Raw genomic sequence first — 24,907 nt, 5'->3', positions numbered from 1 at the left:
CTTTCCCTCAAACTAGCCCTTCATAAAATGTACAATGAGTAGAGCCCCTAATGGCTTTCATATTTCAGTCTAATAGATAACATGGGATTGCCCTTCCAACCTCCTTTGCTGGAGAATCAGTTTCACAGACACATTTTCCTTTCAGCCAGACCCCATATGTGGTATTCACAGGACACTGGCATTAACATTTAATAGAGTTTGTGAGCATAAAACACTTTTATGGACACCTGCTAGAGAGCTTTATTTTCCTTAAAAGTTTTATTAGAGTGGTTACATTTTTCTGCAGTGTTTTATGTGACTTGCTGTAAATGATTATTGTATTGCATTAAACACAACAAAATCATCAGTGTCAGGCAACTAAAAAACTATGTGACCAGATGCTGGTCACTTATTTAGAAGAAGGGAAAAACAAATCTACCATCACACAAAACTAGCTGGTTTTGCTGGTGAGGATAATGAAAATTAAATAACCACAGAGGGTCTAAAATGAGAAATATGATATGATGATACATAGATACAAGTGAAATGTAAAAATACTGGCAACTTAAACAAAAATCATTGATTTTTTTTCCTCTCTGATTACTATTTCAGTGATCAGAGTATATTAGGTACTTGTTTGCTTGTGACGTGTTTTATTAATGCTCTGTATCTGACACCCAATTTGGAAATCAATGCTTATTTCATCATTTTTCTCTGAGGGGTTCTATTATTTACAATTGATTTAACAGGAATGAAAGGCTTACCATTAACAAGACCCAGCTGCTGACACTTCACAGATGAATTATTGAACTTTAAAAAGTGAATTAACCATCGCCAAGACTGATGGTTTGATGATTTTTTTTGCGCCAAGTATAATGTATTTATAATTAGAATGTCAAAACAATAGTGTTCCTGCTTTGCCCTCTTTCTTGAGTCCTTCACTTTATAACATTTAAAAGTTTGTTTGTTCTATGTTAAAAAAAAATAGTATAGTATTTAAAAGTTTGTTTGTTCTATGTTAAAATCTCTGTTAAAAAAAAATCTGGACTTAGTGTCTAGAGTTGGTTAATTTAGAGGCTCCACAATGTCATAAGGACCCAGGTTCCTACTCTCTTTCTGCTCTGCATCCTCAACTTCAGCTCCTCTCAGTGCTGCATGCTGTTCCAGGAACCGTATCCAACTTAACACCCTTCATCAGATGAGAAAATTATCTTATTCTATGTATTTTTGTAATAAGTAAACCTTTTCCAGACACTCTACCACCACCATCACCAGTGAGGACTGTCCCTTAGACCTAATTGGTCAGAATTCTGTCACATACGCATTGTCAACAAATCATTGGTCAAGAGAGTGGGATTGCCAGTGTTGGTTAAGCACATGTTCACAAGGAGGAAGGTGGAGTTCCTGGAAAAAGAGTGGGCATTCTGCCAAAAAGAGAACACAGAGAAAGTCTCTTGACTGGGTGACAGGCCTTCTATACAGACTTGAACGTGTTGGGGTGGTAGAACTCTGGAAAATGTAAGCAACTCTGTTCTTCTCTAGTAAAGACACATATTAAATTTGGTTTAATGTTGTTCCAAGAAGAGAAATATTTAAGTTGAAATGTATGTGGTTATGCCTCCATAAATTACGATAAAATTAAGTCAGTTATGTAAACACTTTCAATTCTTTTAGCTATTTCTTCTGCTCTTTCCTTTCACAAATCTTTCCTAAAAATTGTATTGCTATTGAGTTTCCATTTCTGAGTGTTATTTACTAACTTCCTAACTCCTGCCTGGCACTCTACCTATTATCCCCTCCTATACTGTTCTCTCATTATTCGCCAAATATAATTCATTATTTGAAACTTTTTCATTTGATCCATATTCAGTTGTTTTTTTTTTTTTTTGTGAGGAAGATCAGCCCTGTGCTAACATCTGCCAATCCTCCTCTTTATTTTGCTAAGGAAGACTGGCCCTGGGCTAACATACGTGCCCATCTTCCTCCACTTTATATGGGACACCACCACAGCATGGCTTGCCAAGCGGTGCGTCGGCGCACGCCTGGGATCAGAACCAGTGAACCCTGGGCTGCCGCAGCGGAGCGCACGCACTTAACCGCTTGCACCATCGAGCCAGCCCCGATCCATATTCAGTTTTTGATGACTATATTATTTACAGCTGAGCCATGTGGCACATGATTACAAATCTTTTTTCATAAAATTTTGTTTCCCTCGAGAGCTAAAAATTGAGTCAATATTTTTGGTTTAGTTTTGTTAACCTAATTTCACTAATTTATCCATAAACCCTGCTGAAGTACAACTCAATTCATACAGCTCAGAAAGCTGATCCATTTCATCTTTTTCTGCAGTCACCACTCCTGGGACCCTATTTTCCTCCACTCTGCACAGGGGGTCCTTGGGCTTGCTGCCAGCCACCATTATGCTTTCCTTCCAACTTTCTTGGATTGGAGGCCCCATTTTCCTTCAAAATTTTGAAGGTATTACTCCATTGTCTTCTGGCTTCCAGTTTTGATTTTGGAAAGATCAATGCCATTATGATTCTCAGATATTTACATGTAATCTTTTTTTTTGTTCCTGTATGAAAATATTCACAATTTTCCCTTGGTCTCTTGAGTTTTGAAATGTCATAATATATTCTGTATGGAAATTAATCTATTTTGCTAAGCACTCCATGAGTCCACTCAATATGGAAATTCCTGTCCATCACTCCTAAAAAGTTCTTCTAAATTGTTAGAGAAATTCCTCTTTATCCATTTTATCTTTTCTCAAGGTCCATTTGCCAGATGTTGGACTCCCTGAGCTATCTAATTTAGAAATTATCAAACATATTGATCTCAGATTCTTTACATTCTTAAAATTGCAGATTCCAAAGAGCTTCTATTTATGGGGGTTATATCTATAGATCTTTATCATAACAGAAATTAAAACAGAAAAATTTAAATATGTATTGACTTAAAACAAACTCATCATATGTTAATTTTTTTTATAAAAAAGTAACTATATTTCCTAAAACAATAAAATTTGTGAGAAGAATATAATTTTACATTTTTGCTCTTAATCTAGTGTCTGGTTTAATATAGAAGATAGCTGGCTTCTCATATTTGCTTCTGCATTCAATTTGTTGGAATATGTTATTTTCACTGGAGTATGAAGAAAACCCAGCTTTGTACAGACATGTAGGTGGGAAAAGCGGGGACCTCATGAAACCTCTTCTCGGATCTTAGGGACCCTCCTTGGTACTCACAGTCCACTTTGAGAACCACAGGACTAATTCTCTAATATTTTTCCCCTATTTTCTATCTTTTTACCTATTTATTCTGCTTGATAATGTACCTTCAACTACCCCTCCATAACTTCTATTTGAATATTTCATTTATGCAATTATATATTTAAAATCTAGGCATTCTTTCTATACTTTGAAAATTTCATGTTTATAGCTTCATATTATTCATGGAGACATCTTTTACATCTCCAAGGACATTAATTATAGATTTGGGTTGTGGTTTTTTCCCCCTGAGGTTTTCCTCCGTTTCTCCCCTGCATTATTTTCAGTTTTTCAAAGATCTCCTTTTCCATTTGTTTCTTTTGGTCTCTGTCTCTCACGTTATATGTGTTCCTCAAATGTCTAGTAGCCTTAAATGCCTGCTCATTTGTTAGAGCAAAAAAATGGAGTTTCCATTTTGGGTGGCAGGGAAGACCAGAATCCATGACTAATTCTCTCATTGAAAACAACTAAAAATTCTAAAGTGTTTTCCAAAGTTAAGTATTTATAAACTTGCAAGGAATACTCAGAGAAAAAATAAGTATCAGAAATGTAAAGGTAAGTGAAGCATCTTATCTGGTTTATGTCTTGAGAGCATTTACTGAATTAGGTGCCCTTGAACCTCAGTTTTCACAGCTTTGGCAGATTCAGAGGCAGGAGACAAAGCTCAAGAACTTTGAAATATGGGATTCAAACAGGACAAACCTCCCTGAATAAATAATGGTACCCAAAATCTATACACTTAGTGAAACTGAATTACAAACAGACCCACCTGGGGCCTACAAGGAACATCACCTGTCTTAAATCTTGGTGACATGTGAAAGAGAAACATCTCTACATTGTGAACTGGTAAATCCAAGCAGGACCTCACACAGGCTTATAGCACAAATTAGCTCCTACAAAGGTGATCCTAAACCCCTTAAGTCAAGAATTTAAAGTTATTATAAATTGGTAGTCCACCCAGGTTTAAAAAAAAAAGGCAGCAGATCCTCCCTGCAGCAACTCAATTTTAACCCAGGCTTGAAAGATTCCCACAGATAAAAATCCAAGAAACATAAGTTCACTGTGAAAAAATAAATTATGTAACACATAAGCAAACAAGACTACAAGTATGAAAGCCAGTGGATATATCAGACAATGACTTCAGATATTGAAATTTTAGATATACAACATAAAATTGGTATTTATATTGTTTTTTAAATGACAGGAAATAAAAATTAGAGTAAGAGATTAGAAAATGAACAAGTACATTTGAAAAATAATCCAATAAAACACATCATTTTCAACCAGATTTTTATCTTACAGGCAGGGAGAAAGTAAGATTTTTTTCCCAGAAAAATCTTATCCATCCAAGAGGAACCACAAAAATTCTGACACTAGGGGCTCCCCAGCAAATGGTACACACAGATCACCTTACAGCAATGTTTCTCAACCAGGTTGATTTTTCACTCAACCCTCTACTCCAGGGAACATTTGACAATGACTGGAGATATTTTTGGTTATCACAACTAGGGGGTGCTAATGGCATTTAATGGGTAGAGGCCAAGGATGCTGCTAAACATCCTGTAATACACAAGACAGCCCAACAACGAAGAAGTATCTGGCCCCAAATGTCAATAGTGCTGGCATAGAGAATTCCTACCTTAAAGCAATTCTCACCATTGATACGCTCCAGCTACCCTTTCAGAGATTTCAGTCATCTTGTTTCCCATTCTAAATCATAAGCAGTCAACCAAAGCTCTTACCAGGCATCTGAGGAAAGCATTTAAAATGGAATAGAGAAGAAAAGAAAGAGAGAAAACAAAAGAAGCTATTTGAATAAGATGCCAATCAGGAAGAAGAAAACTAAGTAAAAAAAAAATCCAACTGTGTGCCTCTTATGAGGGACACATCTCAAAGCATAGAAAGTTTTTAAAAAATGATGAGAGAAGCCATACCAGGAAACTACCAACAAAAATAAAATTGGTCGAGCTGTATTAATATAGACAAAAGAGACTTTAGGACAAAAGTTTGACGAAAGGACAGTTATTATGTAACAATACAAGACTTCATTCACCAGGACAAAACAACAATTCTAAACATGTATGCAGCTAACAACATAGCCTCAAAACACTCATTTTGTGACTTTCTTTACTGTTCTCATTTTGGAACTTCATGCATATACTACTTTTATTTTCCCTTTATGTCAGTAGGGGGCTATCTAACTGGTAAAACGAGCCATTTTTTCTCTCATTCTGAATGCCTATCTGTTGTAAAAATACCTAGTAAATGATATATGCTGAAAACCAATAAAAAGGAAAATCTGATAATATATTTAAGAGCTGCTTAAGGAGTCTACATGCATGTTGGAGGCCTATAGATGGGTAGATTTCCCATCAACAGGCCCTCAATTATCACTACCTATAGGTCTGTCTTTCTCCTCATAAGAGGCCTTCAATATCCCTTCTCACAGGTACAAGTCAGCCTGCCACTGTTCTCAGAGGTCACTGGAAGATGGACATGAGGTCTCCCTCTTCTGCAGGCATATTTCCACTGAAACTCCCTGTCTTTGGGATGGTATTTCAACCCTAGCTGTACTTAGTATCTTAGCTGTGGTCTTTTGGGATCAACATCTTCACAAGTCAATCTTTACAATTTTGCAGGGAAGGTTGAAGTCATTGTAATTGTTTATTTTACAGACTTTCAATATATCCTTGCATTCTCAGCCATACCTGCAGTTCATTTTTAAAGATTCCTGGGACTTTCTTTTCCCAAGTCTTTTTTGAGTTTTAGAAAAACCATGTGAACTTATATATATTTTAAAAAAGTAAAGTTACTTTCTTTAGAAAATCACTGTCATAAAATTTATTTGACCAATTTCAGATGTCCAAGGAAATGAAAACTTTGAATTTACTGTTTTTATTCTTTTTTGAGAACTACATGTACATGGTTAAAAAAGACGTGCTATCTAAGAATCACTATGTAGCTAAGGAGTGCTTCCATTTAAATCGAAACAAACAGTTTTCAAACAAATTATATAGGTAGTACCTTTACACAGTACATCTAACCATTAAATTAAATATTCGTCCAATTTAGGGCACTGCTAGTAAAAATCAGAAGAAATATACATGATAGAACAAATTCATTTGCATTTAGTAGAGACATATTGTCATTTCAATTTGTACTATTAGCTCTCAGTCCTAAATATTCTTATTAATATTCCAAGATAGCCCCAGGGTTAATAAAATGATTTCTCTTGCTACTTACTATTTTATGATAAATTTATGTAAATTTTGCTTCTAAATATGCTTATGGCTGGGAATGAGATTACATATTATAATTCTTTCATCAATCCATAGTAATAAATACTTGATAAATAAAATGCCACTGTCTAGACTCTATTTTTCTAATTGGCACCATGTTTCTATACATGAGAAAATGTTGTTTTCTATACATGAGAAAGTGTTCTCATGTATTATGTTTTGGTGTAATATGAATGGTTCATTTTCCCAAAGCTGAAAATTTCCAGCAATGAATATATTGTGGATCCTTAAAGACACATATTTATAAAATTGCAATAGAATTAAGACAGGTTTATACTACAGGAGATTTGAGAAATAAGATGTGTGTTGTCCATGATACCTAGATTTATTTCCAGTGCATTATGGGTTATGTGCTTGCTAAGTAATATGTTTACATACTCAAACATTTCAGATTCGATTAACATTGAATATACTTCATGATTTTGAGCTACCTGTCTGTGGTTCTCTGCTTCATGTCATTCACACCATTACTATAACATATTTTTATTGGATTATAACCTATAATAATAATTGAATTAAATAAATGAGGAAGAAGGGACAGTTCTTCCTTAAAGAAAAAAATTTGAATTACTAAATACAGAATAAATGGGGGAGGGGCCAGCCCCGTGGCATAGCGGTTAAATGCGCGCACTCCGCTGCTGGCGGCCAGGGTTAGGATCCTGGGTGCGCACTGATGCACCGTTTGTCAGGCCATGCTGTGGCAGCGCCCCATATAAAGTGGAGGCATATGGGCACAGATGTTACCCCAGGGCCAGTCTTTCTCAGCAAAAAAAGGAGGACTGGCATGGATGTTAGCTCAGAGCTGATCTTCCTCACCAAAAAAAAAAAAAAAAAAGAATAAATAAGGGAAACAGAAAATCACCATTAAGCAAACATTCTAGTAACAATTGTCTTAGGCAAGATCCACCAATGGATGCTAAAATTAGTGGTTGCAAGTTTAAGGAGAAACAGGACACTTACATAGTTCCAAAGTATCTCTTCCAAGATATTTATTAATCACAAAGGAAAAAAACATAACTTTACAGTGCAGAAACCCAGCAGACACCACCTTAGCCAAGTGATTATCACAAATAAGTAATAACACATATTGACACCATGTACCCCTGGTATGAGGTACTTAAAAGGGCACATCACTTCTGTATTATTCTAGTCAAAATATGCAACCTCAATCCAATCTTAAGAAATCATCAGACAGATCCAAATTGAAGGACATTCTAAAAAATGACTGTCTAGTACTCTTCGAAAGTGTGAAGGTCTTGAAAGTCAAAAAAAGACTGAAGAACTGTCACAGATGGGAAGAGGCTAAGAATACATGCCAACTAAATGTAATGTGGGATGCTGTACTGCATGCTGGAACAGGAGAAGGACATTAGTGGGAAAACTGGTGAAATCTGATTAAGGTCTGTAATTTAGTCAATAGTATTGTATTAACGATAATAATAGTATTATCTTAATTTTGATAATTGTACTATGGTTATGTAAGACATTAAATCAGGGCAAGCTGGATAAGATATATGGGAACTCCTTGAAAATCTTTGCACCTTCCTGTAATTAGACAATTATTTCACAATAAAACATTTAAAAGTTGTAACATAAACACAAACTAATATATTAATATAATAGCTTACATTTCAATGTTTACATTAGCCAAGGGTAGTGACCTAAGCACTTTGAATACATTAACTTATTCAATTCTCGCAATTACCCTATGAGTGAGTACTGTAATTATCCCCATTGTCCAGACAAAATAAACCGAGGCTTAAAGTATGTAAGGAGCTTGCCCAAGATCACACATTTGCCATGTGACCCTAGGAAGTCTGAGCCCAGAGGCAGCATGCCGAATCACTGTATACACCGCACCATCACTTACAGATGGGCTAAGCCTGGATGATAATCAGGGACTTACCAACCTCTGGAAGGATTTGACCCTAAACACAGAAGAAGTTTCCTAGATATAAAACCAACTTGGGCACAATACAGGCTTCACTAGAGATCTGCAAAAGAATATATCTCAAGAAGGAAAATGATTCCAAAAGGAAGTCTAAAATGGAAGAAGGAAGGACTCACATGTAAGTAAATTAAAAAAAAAAAACAAAAAAAGTGGAATAATGATGTTCAATTTGTGGGATTAGAAAAAGTAAGATAGCACTAAAATCCTGTATAACAGAAGCATAGAAAGCATTGCTAAGGCAACCACTAGAAGGAGGGAAATGAGTATATCTTCTAGTGTAGTAAAAAAGAAATACAATGAAGAGACTTTTTAACAAAAGAGGACAAAAAAAAGAAAAACAGAAAGATCAAAACAAATATAGAATAAAAATATTTTATAAATAAATGTTAAAATAGTAGTAATTGCCATCAATATAAACGAGCTAAATTTCAAGTAAAGACTGCTATAACAAAAAAAAAATCCAGTTATATGACATTCAACTCTAAAAATGTCTACTATAAAGAGGCAACATAAGTTCAAAAGTATAAAGGTAGAAAAAGAAATGAGTCAAAATCTAATCAAAATAATCTATAAGACTATATTAATATAATTCATAATAAGCACTGTTAGCAATAGAGAGAATCACAGCTAAACGCTGAGTTAATTCACCAGGAAAATAATACAAATTGTAAACTTACCTACACCTAACATGACTTTGAAATATTTGAAGGGCATTATGATACAACTGTATGAAAAGAAATAAGAAAAATCACCACCATCCTGGAAGATTCTAACAAATGTGTCACAGTAACTAATAGGTTAACACGTGAAAAGAATCAGTAATCAGGAACACAATTGGTGGGTTTGACTTAAACATTCTTAGCATAAAATACAGTACACATTCACACATACATGAAAAATTATAAAATTGAACTGCATGCTGGTCCACAAAGCAAGGCTCAACCAATTTCAGAGAATCAGCAGTTACCATTTCACTCTATTTTCTGATGAAAGTATACAATTAAGGTAAATATTAATAAATTTTTTAAAGTACACTTAGAAATTTAAAAACACACTTTACCCAATTGTCAAAAAATTCTAAGAGATAAGAAAATATTCAAGGCAAAATAAAAGTGATAATCTCAAGTATCAAAATATATGGGATGAAGCAGAGTCACTTGCTTGAGGGAAATTTATAGCTGTAAATTCTAGAAGGAAAAAAAAGCCTGATAATTAATCAGCTAATAAAGAAAAAGTAAAACAAACCCAAAGAATAAAGTACTAAATAAAAATAAGAGCAGAAATTGATAAATTAGAAAAACATACCATAGAGAGCACCAACAAAATCTCTTTGGTTCTCTAAAAAGACTAAAAATAGTAAAATCTCTGACAAGAATAATCAAGAAAACAAAAGAGAAAGAATATATTGATAATATTTAGAATAAAAGAAGACGTGACTAGAGGTGAAGAGAGTAAGAAAGAGATAATTATGAACAAAAAAACTGACTTAAGGGGCCAGCCTCGTGGCATAGCAGTTGAGTGCACGCGCTCCACTGCTGGCGGCCTGGGTTCGGATCCCGGGGGTGCACTGATGCACTGCTTGTCAGGCCATGCTGTGGCGGCGTCCCACATAAAGTGGAGGAAGATCGGCACAGATGTTACCTCAGGGCCAGTCTTCCTCGGCAAAAAGAGGAGGATTGGCGTGGATGTTAGCTCTGGGCTGATCTTCCTCACCAAAAAAAAAAAAAGAAAAAAACTGACTCAAGAAGAACTGGAATACCTGAATGGTCCTAAAACCATTAACGAAATTGAATAAAAAATATTTCTGCAAAGAAAATGCCAGGCCTAGATGGTTTTATAAGCTAATCATTCATGTAAGAGATAATATCAACCTTAGAAAAATACAAAGGTAATAAATTAAATATAGAAGGATCAATAAATAATGGCCCATGGGCCAAATTTGGCTTGCCATCTGTTTTTGTAAATAAAGTTTTACTGGAACACAGCCACACGTGTTCCTTTTTTTTTTTTTTTTTTGCTGTGGAAGATTCACCCTGAGCTAACATCTGTTGCCAGTCTTCCTCCATTTTGTATGTGGGTCACCACCACAGCATGGCTAATGAGTGGAGTAGGTCCACTCCTGGGATCCGGGCCCATGAACCTGGGCCACTGAAGTGGAGCTTGCCAAACTTAACTCCTATGCCACAGGGCTGGCTGCCCACATGTTCCTTTTTTAATATGTTGTCTATGATTTGATGGCTTTCATGCTAGAATGGCGAAGTTGAGTAACTGTGACAGAGACTATACGGTCCACAAAGCTGAAAATTTTTATCTGACAAAATGATTGAAAAAGAAGAACAAGAATCACAGATAATACAATCCCAAAGAAGCTACAAAAAAATTATTAAAATTAATATGAGTTTCTCAATTTTTCTGGATACAAAAATTAACTATAGTTATATGCTATGAATAAGCAGAAAATGTGATATTTAAAAAGCTGTCATTTACAATATTAAAAAATATAAGGTATCTACAATAAGCCAAGCAGAATTTACGTCACTTTCATGTAGAAAAACAAAAGGTTTTGAAATACATTGTCACATAAATGAGAGTAGTAATACCATATTCATGATTTAATAGAGTCAGTATTATAAAGATATGTCTGCCTAGATTGATCCATATAGGCAAAATTATTCCAGTCAAAATCTCTAGAGTTTTTCACGGAATTTGACAAAATGATTCTGAAAATTATTAGGAAAAGCAAAGAAGAAAAGAAACCAAAACACTCCTGAAGAAGTACAGGGTAGAAGGCTTAACCTACCAAAAATCAAAACTTGCTGTAAAGAAAGAGTAATTAAATAAAACAATATTAAAATAGAGTAAACTTACAAACAGTGAGATAGAACGAAGAGCCCAGAAAGACATACACACACACGGAAATTTGATTTATGACAGAAAAGATAATTATCATTGAGACAGCATGGGCAAAAAAATAAACAGTGATAGAAACAATTGGTTTTCATATTAGGGAAAAAAAAAAAGATCCTACCTCAAACCAGTTACAGAAATCAATTCCAAATGAATGATGTGAAAGGCAAAACTAAGATGTTTATAGGAAAATAAAAGAATACTCTTATTTTCTTGAGATTTATAAAAGAATATTAGAATTCATTAAAATTAATAAGGTGTGTTCACCAAAAGACACCATAAGGATAGTAAGATATGCTTCAAGCTAGGAGTATATATTTGCACAACATAATTAATAAGGAATTAGTCTCCAGGATATATAAAGAACTTCTAGAAATCAACGGAAAAATATCACAGGTATTTCATGAAAGATAAAATACATATGTTCATTGCACATGAAAAGATGCACAATCTCATTAGTAACTTAGGTAAATGCCAACTAAAACCACAATGAGATATTTTTCCACATGAACCAAGTGTTGAAAAATAAAGATGTATAGCAATACAAATGTTGGTGAATATATAAAACAACTGGAATACTCATATATATATATATACAATATATTATTCTGACACACCCAGAAATGACAGAATCATAAACAAGGGAATCATTAACACAAAACTCAGGAGAGTGCTCAGGCTCTGTTAGGAAAAGACACAGCAATAGTCAAAAGACACACAGGGGCCTTCAAAGGTAATGACAACATTCTGGCTGTTAAATGGTGTGGAACATGGAGGTTGTGTTTTATCTATTACGTATTTTACTATTTGATTATTTTATTATTATTCCCTTATTTTTTATTTTATTATTTCACTATTATTCTGTTGCTATTTTTTATTACTGTTATTTATTTCATTATTTTGTCAGATATTTCTGTAAGAAATATTTTATCTATTTTCAAGTATTTTATTCATTATTTTATCTGTTATATACATTCTTCCATACATACAAAGTTTTATACCATAAATTGTCCCAAAGAAACAAACAATGGAAATTTAATCTACAAAGCAGAATGAAAATCTCAGATAAAACTCTATTATTTTAAAGCAATTAAAGAACAAATGATCCTCTGAAACAAGACTACAAAGATGGGATGCCAGATTTTAAAGAAACTTAAGGCAACAGAGAGAGATGAAAATTTAACCAGCCTAGTTCAGAAAAGAATGGAAATGAAAAACAAAGCTGTTACAGAAATGAAATCACACTAAATCAACAAGACAAGCATGGTAAAAAATACTAAGCAACTTGAAAAAGAGGCTGGGAGAAACGGAGCAAAATGAAATTAAGATGTTAAAATGGAGAAAAAGATTACTGACGTCTAAGTCAGACCAAGTTTATACAAGAAATGCATACATTATATCCATAATGAGGAACAGAAAAAAATATTCAAAAAAATTTTTTCTGAAATAAAGAAGGTCTGAACCAACAAACGAAAAGGGTATACCATGTCCTAGTGAGTGGGGGGATGATATAAAATAAGTTATCAACATGAAGGCATATCTTGGTAAATTCACCAGGTTTTGAAGACAAAAAAAATATGTGGCAAGGGGCTGGCTTGGTGGCATAGTGTTTAAGTTCGCGCGCTCCACTTCGGTGGCCCAGGGTTCGCAGGTTCAGATCTCAGGCGTGGACCTATGCACCACTCATCAAGCCATGCTGTGGCAGCGTCCCATATATAAAGTAGAGGAAGACTGGCACAGATGTTAGCTCAACGACAAATTCCCTCAAGCAAAAAGAGGAGGATTGGCAATAGATGTTAGCTCAGGGCCAACCTCCCTCACACACACACAAAATATGTAGGCAATCATAGAGGTAAATAAAAAGACCAATCTATTCTGGGTTGGACAAATTTAATACTGCAATGATGACAATTCTCCCTGAACTATAACTGTAACTCAAATTTGAATCAAATCTTCAAATGAGAAAAAAAATGGGCAGATATGAATAGTCAGGAAAATTTTGAAAACAACAAAAAGTAATGAGAGAGATTAACTTTCAATTAGTAAAGATTATAAAGTTATAGTAATTAATGAATCAATAGATGCATCTATAGTACCAAATAGAAAAACCAGAAATACACAAATTATCTCATGGCAGTAGGCAAAAGATGGTTTACCAAATGAGATTTTTTTTTTTTTTTTGATTTTGATTGATATTTTAATGGTTTCTAACATTGTGAAATTTTGGGTTGTACATTTTTGTTTGTCCATCACCCCATATATGACTCCCTTCACCCCTTGTGCCCACCCCCCACCCCCACTTCCCGGGTAACCACAGTCCAGTTTTCTCTGTCCATGTGTTGGTTTATATTCCACATATGAGTGAGATCATATAGTGTTTGTCTTTCTCTTTCTGGCTTATACCAAATGAGATTTTTAAAAATTATAAAATTTTATACTACAGAGTAGTAGTAAAATAAGTACTTTCATAAACAACTGATAGCAATGTAAATTCATCTACCTTATCTGAAAAATATTTTGTCAATATAAATGAAGCTCCTTTTTTTTTTGGCTGAGGAAGATTAGCCCTGAGCTAACATCTGTTGCCAATCTTCCTTGTTTTTTTTGTTTGTTTGTTTGTTTTTTACTTGAGGAAGATTAGCCCTGAGCTAACATCTGTGCCAATCTTCCTCTACTTTATAGGTGGGTTGCCACCACAGCATGGCCGACAAGTGGTATAAGTCTGTGCTCGGGATCTGAACCGACAAACCCGGGATCTGAACTGCCAAAGCAGAATGTGCCAAACTCAACCACTATGCCACAGGGCCAGCCCCTGAAGCCCCTTTTTTGACTTAGTGATCTAGTGGTTCCATTTCTAGGAAGCCATCCTAAGGGAATAATCAGGATAAACACATATGATTATGTTTTCTATTTATAAAATACAAAAAATCACAAATATTTTAATACCTATAAAAAATGGTTAATGTATGCTACCATATATCCATACAATGGACTACTATCTAGATATTTTAAAAATCACAATTTCAAATAATATTTAATGACAGGAAACATGTTATTGCTTAGAGAATTGTTGACTTACAGTATGATTCTAATCTAGAGAAGAAAATACAGTAATATGTATGCACACATTTTAGAAAGCTGGAATGTTTTGTGAATGATTTGTCTTCTCCTTTATACTTTTTCCCTATTTTGCAGATTTTTCTTTTTCAGTACAGTTTTAGATTTACAGAATAATCGAGAAAACAGTACATATAGTTCCATCTACCATTCTGCACCCCCCTCCTCTGGCACGTGGTTTCCCCTGTTATTAATATCTTGCATTAGTGTGGTACATTTGTTACAATTAACCAATATTGATACATTATTATGAATTACAGTCTACAGTTTACAGTAAGGTTCACTCTGCATGTTGCGCACTTTATGGGTTTTGACAAATGCATAATGACATACATCCACCATTACAGTCTCATACACAACAGTTTCATCTGTGCTTCAGGCAGTCATCCTTCCTCTCCCAAATTTTTAACATTGAGCATGTTATTATTATTTAATCAAATGAAAAATGTTCAACTAAATTTTCTAAGGATCATGAAGCATGATTTCAGTTGGTTTAAGTAAGTTTCATATTTCCGCAATAGTCATATGTTCTAAACTCTAAACATGTACTCTCCTATAAGATCTTTTTCCAATATATCAAAACATTGCACACAAATGATAAAGTTGATCAGATTAATACATCAAATCGTGAAAAATCTTACATATGCAACCAATTGCAATTAGTGATTTTAATTGTACATTCAATGTAAGACATTTAAAACCATGTATATATACGTGAATAAGGGACTATACCTTATTAAGAGTTATTCAGAGTTTCTTGGACAAAAGGGAGATATGAAAAATGTTGATTTCTTGCTTCACAGAAATAGAAATGGAAAGTAGCCACAAATGGGGTTAACATATGAAGTATTTTGACAATGATTTACTTTTTAAAAGCCTTATCAGCCTCATAAATGGATTAAACACTAAGTTTGGCATTATTTTTTATAGATGTGTTTCTGAAGTGTCTTCTATTCTTGTTGTGTACTAAATGAATTATTTTGATCTCAAAAACCTAGATTTTCCACATCCAGACAATATCATCAGGATATATTTTAAAAGATGATAACACCCACATGTAACACATGCATTTTATACTGGTTTATTGAATCAGCACTGAAAAGATTGAATTGTGAGTGCTAACAGGCCCAGCAAAATTGTAATTTGATAGTTTTTACAACACAGATATCAAGCCCCATTTTCTCTGCAACCCATCTAGAGATATTGAATTGCAGTTTCCTCAGTGGGGATGAATTGTCTCAACACTGATCACTTCAGTGGGTACCTGTAATCTCATAGTGAGTACTTTTATCTCAATGCGGAATCCTTATTTGACACTTGACATAGAAATTGGCCTGATAGTCCACTTGATCTCAATGGCAGTCAATGGAAATTTCCCAAGCCTCTACTTATTCCCTTGCTATTTTTCTTAAGAGAATTTTCAAAGTTGATTTTTCAGCTTAATGAACCACTAAAGACCTGGCAGGACCTGAACACTTAGAGGGTAGAGGAGTGAGCAAGCATATCTGAAAACGACGCTGAGGTCAAATTCTGAGTTGTCTGGATGTTGGGCCAGCTCGCCTTTTGCCAGGAAAGGAACTGCACCCAAAGTCGGCTTCCAGTGGGACCAATAGACTTAATCTCATCATGCTCCCTTCTCCCCACTGGAGGGATAAGCAAATTTCCCTGGGCTTTATGGTACCCAGGTGCTGGGCAGCTGGATTTCCAAGACAACTCTACGAATAGTTGCTACTCTAAAATCCAGTCTGCCTGGTGCCAAGCTTGCCTGATTATTCTCCACTGAGAAGGTTGCTCTCTGAAGCTTTCCCTGGAAAAGGAAGGGTAATAGGGGAAGAATATTCTGCATTTGGAACATAAATCCATACTGTGAGGCCAGCAGGTAACTGTGACCCAGCAGCACATGATGGTGGGTGAGGGGAGGTTGGGAGATCCACACCTCACCCTTCTCTTGCTGATTCTGGGTTTGTAAGTTTTCCTTTCCCCATGAAGCCTATTTCTTAAACCACACTATGTGACACTGTGGAATTCATCTTCAACCACGGTGCATGAGAGGAGGCTGCTCACAAAGGCCTTGCCTGGCATCACAGTGAGTCATCAGCTTGTTTCCCTATACACGGTCAGTTTGATGTTTTTTGAGGTGTCTGTACTAAAGCAGGATTTTAAAGGATGAGTAGGAATTGAGAGCAGCGTGGATTTGAGGGGTGGACTTGAGGACTGGAAGAGAGAGCATTCAGAGGAAAAGTTCACACAAGGGCCTGAAGAAATGAAACAGCTCATTGAGTCCCTGGACTTACAGGCCGTTTAGTATTGATGAAATGTAAAGTATGAGAGAGTGGTAGGAGATGAAGAGGAGAGGTGGGTAGGGATCTGGTGTGAAGGGCCTTGAACATCAGCACAGGAGTTAGACTTCACCCTGGGGGACAGTGTTCCTCAGGTTGGGGTCTGCTAACCACCTGAACATCCAGAATCCCTGTGGGATGCAAGGTTTTTCTTTTAATTGTGTTGGTTGCAAGTTATACTATCTAGAAACAGTTTAACAGGGAAAAGAGGTCAACTAAATATTTGCATGCACATTCACGCCAAACATCGCTGTATTATGGTTTAAAAATGAAAGTTTCACAGGAGTTTGAGAAAGAAGTGTAATAAAAGATATAACTTGCCTCAGGCTACAGTTAGGTGGAACTCACAAGAACCTCACTATGGCAAACCAATACTAGTTCATGTTACAAAAGACAATGTAATATTCAGTAAAACATTCAGCATCATGTGTCACATCAATTTAATGTTAACTTTAGTTTTTTTGCAACGGTGTCTTTGTATTCAATTTAGTTTAGTTTTATAGTTGTACAGGAACTATTAGCACAGGAGAATATATCTAGGTTTACAATTGTACATATTAAGATAATATATAACAAAAATAGAATCAACACAGGGCAGAGTCGGGGGAGGGTAAGAGAGACTCACTATAGCATGGGCTCTGGAGCCAGACTACTTGAGTTAAAATTCTGATTCCACTACCTTCCTGCTGTGTGACATTGTCATGGAAACTCAGTTTGCTCATCTGGAAATGGGGACAACAAAATTCCTACCACATTGGGTCACTGTGGAAATTCAATGAGTTAGTGATATAAAGCGCTTGGTGCAAAATAAAAGTAGGTCACACTGGTGCTATTGTGGTCCCCATCTTCTTCCTTGTATTGGGATCCATAACTTACTCAAATTGATGAAACATACCTGTAGGTAAGGGTAAGCCTGAGAACTTGTCATGTTATAGATAGATGTATATTTCTGAAAAATCTTTTCATTTTGAATAGATTTGATGGAGATGAAAGAGATTTAATACGTATTTAGGAGAAAGAAGTGAACGACAATGTGATTGAGAACACTGTTCTTAGAGTCTGTTCAAAGGGTGGGTCCTGGACCAGCATTGCCTGGGAACTTGTTAGAAATGCAAATTCTCGGGCCGGCCCCGTGGCTTAGCGGTTAAGTGCGCGCGCTCTGCTGCCGGCGGCCCAGGTTCGGATCCCAGGCGTGCACCGATGCACCGCTTCTCCGGCCATGCTGAGGCCGCGTCCCACATACAGCAACTAGAAGGATGTGCAACTATGACATACAACTATCTACCGGGGCTTTGGGGGAAAAATAAATAAATAAATAAAAAAGAAATGCAAATTCTCAGGTCCCTGAATCAAAAAGTCTGGAGGTAGTACCCAGCAACGTGTTTTCACAAGCCCCTCAAATGATTTTGCTGCTCTGGGACAGAAGTTGGCAAACTCATTCTGGAAAAGGTCAGATAGTAAATATTTTAGGTTTTGTAGGCAACATGCTCAGTCCTTTTTAAGACACATTAGAAGAGGGCATGGCTGTATTCCAATCAATCATCATTTGCAAAAACACATGCAGGCTGGGTTTACCAACTGGCCATAGTTTGTGACTCCTGCTCTAGGATGTGGATGCCAGCAGTTGAGACTAGTAATAAAGAAGGAACGAGGTTGAAGGGTAAACTAAGTCTGGCTTTGAGATGGTGAGTTTGAGGTAGTTATGGTCAATTTTCAGTTTAATATCTGGTTCTGGAGCTTAAAGAAAACAGCAGGGCTGAAAGTGCAGATTTAAAAGCCAGGGTAAGATGCTTATTAAAAAGGTGGGTGCAAACGACACTGCCCATGATGCACACAGCGCATGAGCAAGGAAGATGTCCATGGATGGAATCCAGAGGACCGTCAATACTGGACTGTAAAGGAAGAGAAAACTCCAAGAAGGATGGCGTGCCTGACATTAGAAGAGAGAACGTGGCTATGATCAGATCTAGCCCCTGCAGTATTATAAACATTGAGTAGTGACCATCACGCCTGCAGCCAGGATGTCACTGGTGACCCTGTGTGTACTCAGTTAAGTGTGGAGTGAAACGAAGACATTCAAAATGACGGCAGTTAAAGGAGGAGAGGGGAGCAGAAGTTGATGGAACTTTTCTACCTTTCTAAGTGAGGGCAAAAAACCCCTGAGCAGAGACAGATCGAAGAGAATAGGAAAAAGGGGGGTAACTTGAAGGATTGAGGTCCCTGAGGAATTGGGAAAAGGTGGCACCAAGAGCCTAGGGCAGGGGACTTCAACATGAGGAAGCACGCCCCTTCCCCACATGCCACGAGGAAGAGCAGAGATACAGAAATTTCAGCGTGGGCAAGAAGTTCAGCTTTTTTATTTTTGATAACTTTGATTTTATCAACAAAGTAGGAAGGCAGGCTATCAAATAAGATTAGAAAGGTTTTAGGTTGGGGATATGAGAATAGTGAAGAAGATAATAAAGCAGTGGTTTGTTAAAAATAAGTCAAACTTTTCACCAATTCAGAGTATATTTCCCTCCAATTAGTGGGACTTAGTAGTGTTCTCTAATTACACTGAATTTATGAACAAGCTAGGCATACAAGAGATTTTATTCCCTATTCTCTACTTTGGCATTCACTTCTTGATGCTCTCCTTCACCTAACCCAAGTTCCGCTGACATGATCTTTGACTTCCCATGGAGAAGTGTTCATTTTAACTGGCAGGCAAACGATATTACACTCTGAAGGCCCATCATGCTAAATGACCATTAAACCATTACACTTAAGAATTGCCTCTCAAGATAGACATTCCAAGTGCTTCACACACTATCACTGTTTAACCATCAGCATTTTATAGACAGGCAAATGTCGTCACCAAGCTCACATGAATTCCTCCGTTATAAACAAAACATCTGTGGCTGGTTAGCTCGGTTGGTTCATCCATGAAGTTAAATGATCAAAATCTGGGGTGGAACCCTTGTAAAGCTCTGTTCGTATGGCTCCGTTTACAAGTCATTCATCTGCAGCCCCAGTTAGATGAGATGTCTCACAAATGGAGACTCTGATTCAGAGAGGGTGTGGAGGCCATCACACCATTAATGAGCCTCCTGTCTTATTCCTCATCATGGCCCCTCCATGTTCATGAGACTCTTCTCCTCTCTGGCCACTCTGCCTCTGGGCCTTTTCCTAAGTTCTTCCTTCCACTACGATTATTCTGTCCAATCCCTCCCTGCACTTCAAAGTTAGCCCCAATTCCACTAAAGTCCCAGAATTTTTCTCAGCTGACTCCAGCCTTCATGAGTCTCTGTATAGCTGAATGACCACCTGGAGTCACTATTCTATGATTTAGTTCACAATTATATTGTTTGAGACTCTAAGCTGCCAAGGGCAGGTAACACAGGTACAGCACAGTGTAATGTAAAAAGGAGTTCTCATTTCTACTTCAAGTACAGGACTTCCTAGCTGGGTAATGCATCTAACCTCTTTGGACCTTCATCTTCTCAGTTGAAAGATGAAGATCCATACAACTATAATTCTCTGCCTTATACTGTTCAGTCATTTCAGTCTTTAGCAGCAGTCAACACCCGATGACTAATGGAGTCGAATCCTACAAATAAACACCAATCTATAACCAGAGTGCAAAAAACAAAACAAAAACAAACAAAACACACACACACCCCACAAAAACCCCCAAACCTTATGGGCAATGTGGGTCACCAGCAAGAGATCTTTTCCTTTCTCTTATTTTCAGCCATACCTTTGCAAGTTGTAAAGAGCAGCATATTTCATAGATAGGTAATGGTGCTAATTTTGCAATGTTTGCTTACATTTTTTAAAGTGTTCAGTTGACAACCACCTTTAGGCCACAATTTCAAAAAGGCAATCACACTGAGAAGTTTGTGCCTGGTCAACAGGACAAGTGATCAGGTTCTACGAAGGAACCACAAATACCTTTTTCTTGGTGCACTGCTATATCAGAGAGTCTCAAACTAATCTAGCAAGTCCTGGCGGGGCCGTGCAAGACATCCATATAGTCACAATTCATCTCATAATAATACTGAGATGTCACTTGCCTTTTTCACTCGCATGCTCAGGTATGTGTACACTGCAGTTTTCCAGAGCCTATGATGGCATGTGATATCACAGCAGCATGAATGCAGAAGCAGAGATGTAAATCCAGCTACCTTCTATTAATATTAAGCCAGCCGTTAGAGAGACTTACAAAATGTGGGAAAATGCTATGCTTCTCACTAACCTTTTTGCCTTGGGAAATTATTTTTCATAAAAAATGTTATTTATATTAACATGTTAATAGGTTTATTGTTTTAAATAAAGTAATAAGCAAATTTCTCAGTTTTAATTTCTAATATGGTAAATATCAATAGCTATAACCCACATACAAAAGATCTTTGAGGTCCTCAATGACTTTTAAGAGTATAAAAGAGCCCTTAGACTAAAACATTTGGGAACTGCTTCTCTTTACCAATAAGGGCATGAGATAAGTATTTGCCAAGTGTGAAAAATAAATATAACTCTATGATTTCTCGCCAAGACTGATGAAAAATACACTCACAACAGAATATGACTATCTTTTATTGATATCCAGAACACTGAGCATTTTCTCCAAAGGATGGCAGTAAGGCCCACACAATCCAATCACCTCTGCTTTCAAATCCAGCCACACCAAACCCTCCTGACTGCGAGTAAGTGGAGCAAGGAGTAGGGAGGGAACAACGCTCACACTATTACCTCTGCTCCATGAGGTCAGTTCAGGGATGCTGTCCTTTACCCACATCCCTTATAATACCATGTGTATTAGTTTGCTAAGCCTGTCACAACAAAATACCACAGACCGGGTGACTCAAAGAGATTTAATTCTCAGGGTTCTAGTGGTTAGATCATGAAGGTGTTGACAGTTTTGGTTTCTCCTGAGGCCTTTCTCCTTGGCTCGCAGATAGCTTCCTTCGCGCTGTGTCCTCACATAGTCTTTTCCCTGTGCTAGAGCATCGCTAGTGTCTCTTTCTCTTCTTTTAAGGACACCAATCTTATTGAATTAGGGCCCCATCCTATTGGTTTCATTTAACTAAGTCACCTCTTTGAAGCCCCTATCTCCAAATACAGTAACCTGGATTAGGGCCCACCCATAAGACTTCGTGTAACCTTGATTGCCTCTTTAAAAGCCCCATCTCCAAATATGGTCACATTTTGAGGTACTGAGGGGTTGGGACTTCATTCTGTCCATAACACTGTGGTAAGAAAATCATGTTCTTTCACGTGGTGATGCTAAAGGCTTATCTACCTCACTACACTGCATACTACACTATCTTATCTTTCTAAGTCAAGTATACACAGGAAGCCATTTGAGTTCACATAGCTTAAGTTCCTCATTGTACTAAACTCAGTACAAAGAAGCGAAGTTAAGTCATTTAACGTCAGCCACCACATTATTAGCTAAGACAAGGAAGCTATGCTTTTAATTTTTAGTCTTCTTTTCAACATATTTAGGGAGTATATTATTTAGAGAAAGTTTACAATGATTTTAAGAGGACATTATTTAAGGACTGCTTGCAAATATTTCTATTGTAAAGAATTTTTTCTTCAATTACCATGCCCCAACTTATTTGGGTATTTATTTAGGTATGTGTAGACAATAAGGGATGGCAGGTACATGGGTTTGTTCCTTTCTTCTACTTGGGTTTGCTTACATTGAGGCATATCTATGTTCACACAACCTGTGCGAAGTGTTTGAAATGAAACTCTTAAATCACAGAAAAGCAAGAAAAATGGAATATAAAGAAACTTTCTGCCATATGACTTGTTGAAGAGCAGCTGCCAACCTTATAACTCCCTCAAGTCCTGCTAACTAAAGAGCCAAAAGAAGGCTAAGAGAGCGTGGAAGCAGGTGAAAGGCCATTGGCTGGGAAGGTGTAATGGCCCAGATGCAACAGGTTTGTTCCTAGATCACACAATCAACACCCAAGATGATGCAGGTATCCTCAATATTTGACACTCCCTCCTTCTACCAAAACGCACAGCTCAAGATATGTTGTCTGACCTGTGAGGCACCGACTCCCCTAAGTTGGCCCAGTTTTCTTTGGGAAACCGTTACTACAAGATGACTGTAATATAAGGTGTTTGCAATGTTCATGCATGCAAACTAAGTAGAGAGTCACAGGTGAACTTGCCTTGTGTTATTGATCTTAAGCAAGGGCCAGCAAATCACAACCTGCAGGCCAAATCCAGAACTCTACTTGTTTTTTCTTTTTATTCCCAGACTTTGAGCTGGGAAAATAAAAGAAAAATAATACTTCATGACATGTGAAAATAGACTTCAGATTTCAGTGTCCATAAAGTTTTATTGGAACATGCCATACTCATTGATTTACATATTGTCTAGGGCTACTTTACTTTTACACTGGCAGAATTGAGGAGTTGTGGACAAATTGTACGGCCCACAAAGCCCAAAATATTTACTATCCGGTCCTTTACAGAAGAAGTTTGCAAACATCTGATCCAAATTTTCGAATCTCCACCACCAACATAGAGTATATAAAGCACATGTTTCAGATTTTATCTTTGCATATTTCACCCTGGGAAACCTTAATGATTTAGCAAAGCATACTGATATCAGTTGAATTTAGGATTTTGTAGGACATGTAAAACCAGAAAGATTTAGAAATCCCGTTTAGAATTGCCAGAACACAGTTGTTTGAGACCAAAATCCTCTAAAGTGAGAGAGATGCTTTGGAACATTCTATTTCACTTGCAAGTGAGTACAATAACAGAGCACCTGAAGTCTTTCTAATGTTTTTATAACTACATGAGAGTAGGAAAAAAATTCAATTTGTATTTTATTACACTGCTCTAAGACAAAATTCCACTCCCCATGTCCGTCCTCACTTTAGCAGTAGCAACTCACTTCCCCAACTTAAATAGATCCAAGCCTGTCAAACACCCGGAACCACCTTGTTTCAGGGGATGACTTCGATATAAAGCAGGACAGCAACATCAATTCTTTTCTTTGAGCTCTTCCTGGCAAGAAACTATTGTCATAGATCAAACTGATTAATGAGAATAAATATTCCAAAACCCAGATAGGGCCGATTACAAAGGGAATTGCTCAAGATAGCTTCTAATAAGAGTATTAAGGAGCTTAAAAGATGTAAATCTGAACATACCTACTGTCTGTAGATCCTGAGAACAATTCTCTAGATGAGAAGGATGGGCGACAGTCTCTTTATGGTGAAATGCAGGATTCTGCAATAGAAATTATTATCATTTAGCAGTGATAAGCAACACAATGCAGAAAAAAATAATTAAAGTAAATCTGATTGTTCAGAGTCTTTGCTTGCTTCTTCACAATTTCTCCTTTCCGTGATGAGACATGTTTACTCTTCTTGCAATGAGGAGGAACCACCAAGCTCCTTCACTAAATCTTAAACCAACCCGGAACATCTCCACTGAAGCTGTGACCATCGAAAGGAAGGAAACTAAATGATGGAGTGCAGACCTCTGTGCTATGCAAAAGAACTCACACTGCTGACAAATGTTAATTATAACAGTGCATCTACCACTAGGACAGAACTTTGACCCAATAGCAAATCGGAAGTTGGTTGGATAGAAGTTCCGCTATAATCCAGACCCATGAATATTTAAAAGAAAAAAAGGAGACATGTTGTGATTGTCCTGATTTCTTACATGATATAATAAGTTCTACAGTCTACTGAGAAATACCTCTCATTACTGCTTCAGCAATCTTAAGGAAATATGACAATAGCTTCTAATCCTAGCTTTTCCTCAAAAAAATAAAGTCTTAGGTTCTAAATTGTCTTTTCAGAGAATATAATTCCATTTTCTTAATTTCTATCCGGTAGGGAAGTTAATTTGTCTCCGAGATTCTCTTAGATTGAGGTTTAATGATCGCAACTGGATGTTGCTGAAGTCCAATAGCATCAGTCCAAAGAGAAGCAACTAGGGTTCCCAGATTTAACAAATAAAAATACAGAACACCCAATTAAATTTGAATTTCAGATAAATTTCAGATATACAAATATATTTTAGCATAAT

The 24,907-nt window shown here is 36.6% G+C and overlaps 1 protein-coding gene across 5 annotated transcripts in view; it reads right to left on the bottom strand.

The window, feature by feature from the left end:
- Positions 1 to 24,907, bottom strand: part of RARB (retinoic acid receptor beta) — an 824,831-nt gene that overhangs the window by 650,368 nt on the left and 149,556 nt on the right. For all 5 annotated transcript variants that reach the window (XM_058553917.1, XM_058553915.1, XM_058553911.1 and 2 more), the window contains exon 2: positions 24,019 to 24,097. The gene's annotated coding sequence lies outside the window, so the exon portion shown is untranslated. The remainder of the gene's footprint in view (positions 1 to 24,018; positions 24,098 to 24,907) is intronic.

The sequence above is a fragment of the Diceros bicornis genome, chromosome 2 (assembly GCF_020826845.1).
Source record: "Diceros bicornis minor isolate mBicDic1 chromosome 2, mDicBic1.mat.cur, whole genome shotgun sequence".
Classification (NCBI taxonomy): domain Eukaryota; kingdom Metazoa; phylum Chordata; class Mammalia; order Perissodactyla; family Rhinocerotidae; genus Diceros; species Diceros bicornis.
This window is presented reverse-complemented; position numbering and strand designations above follow the sequence as displayed.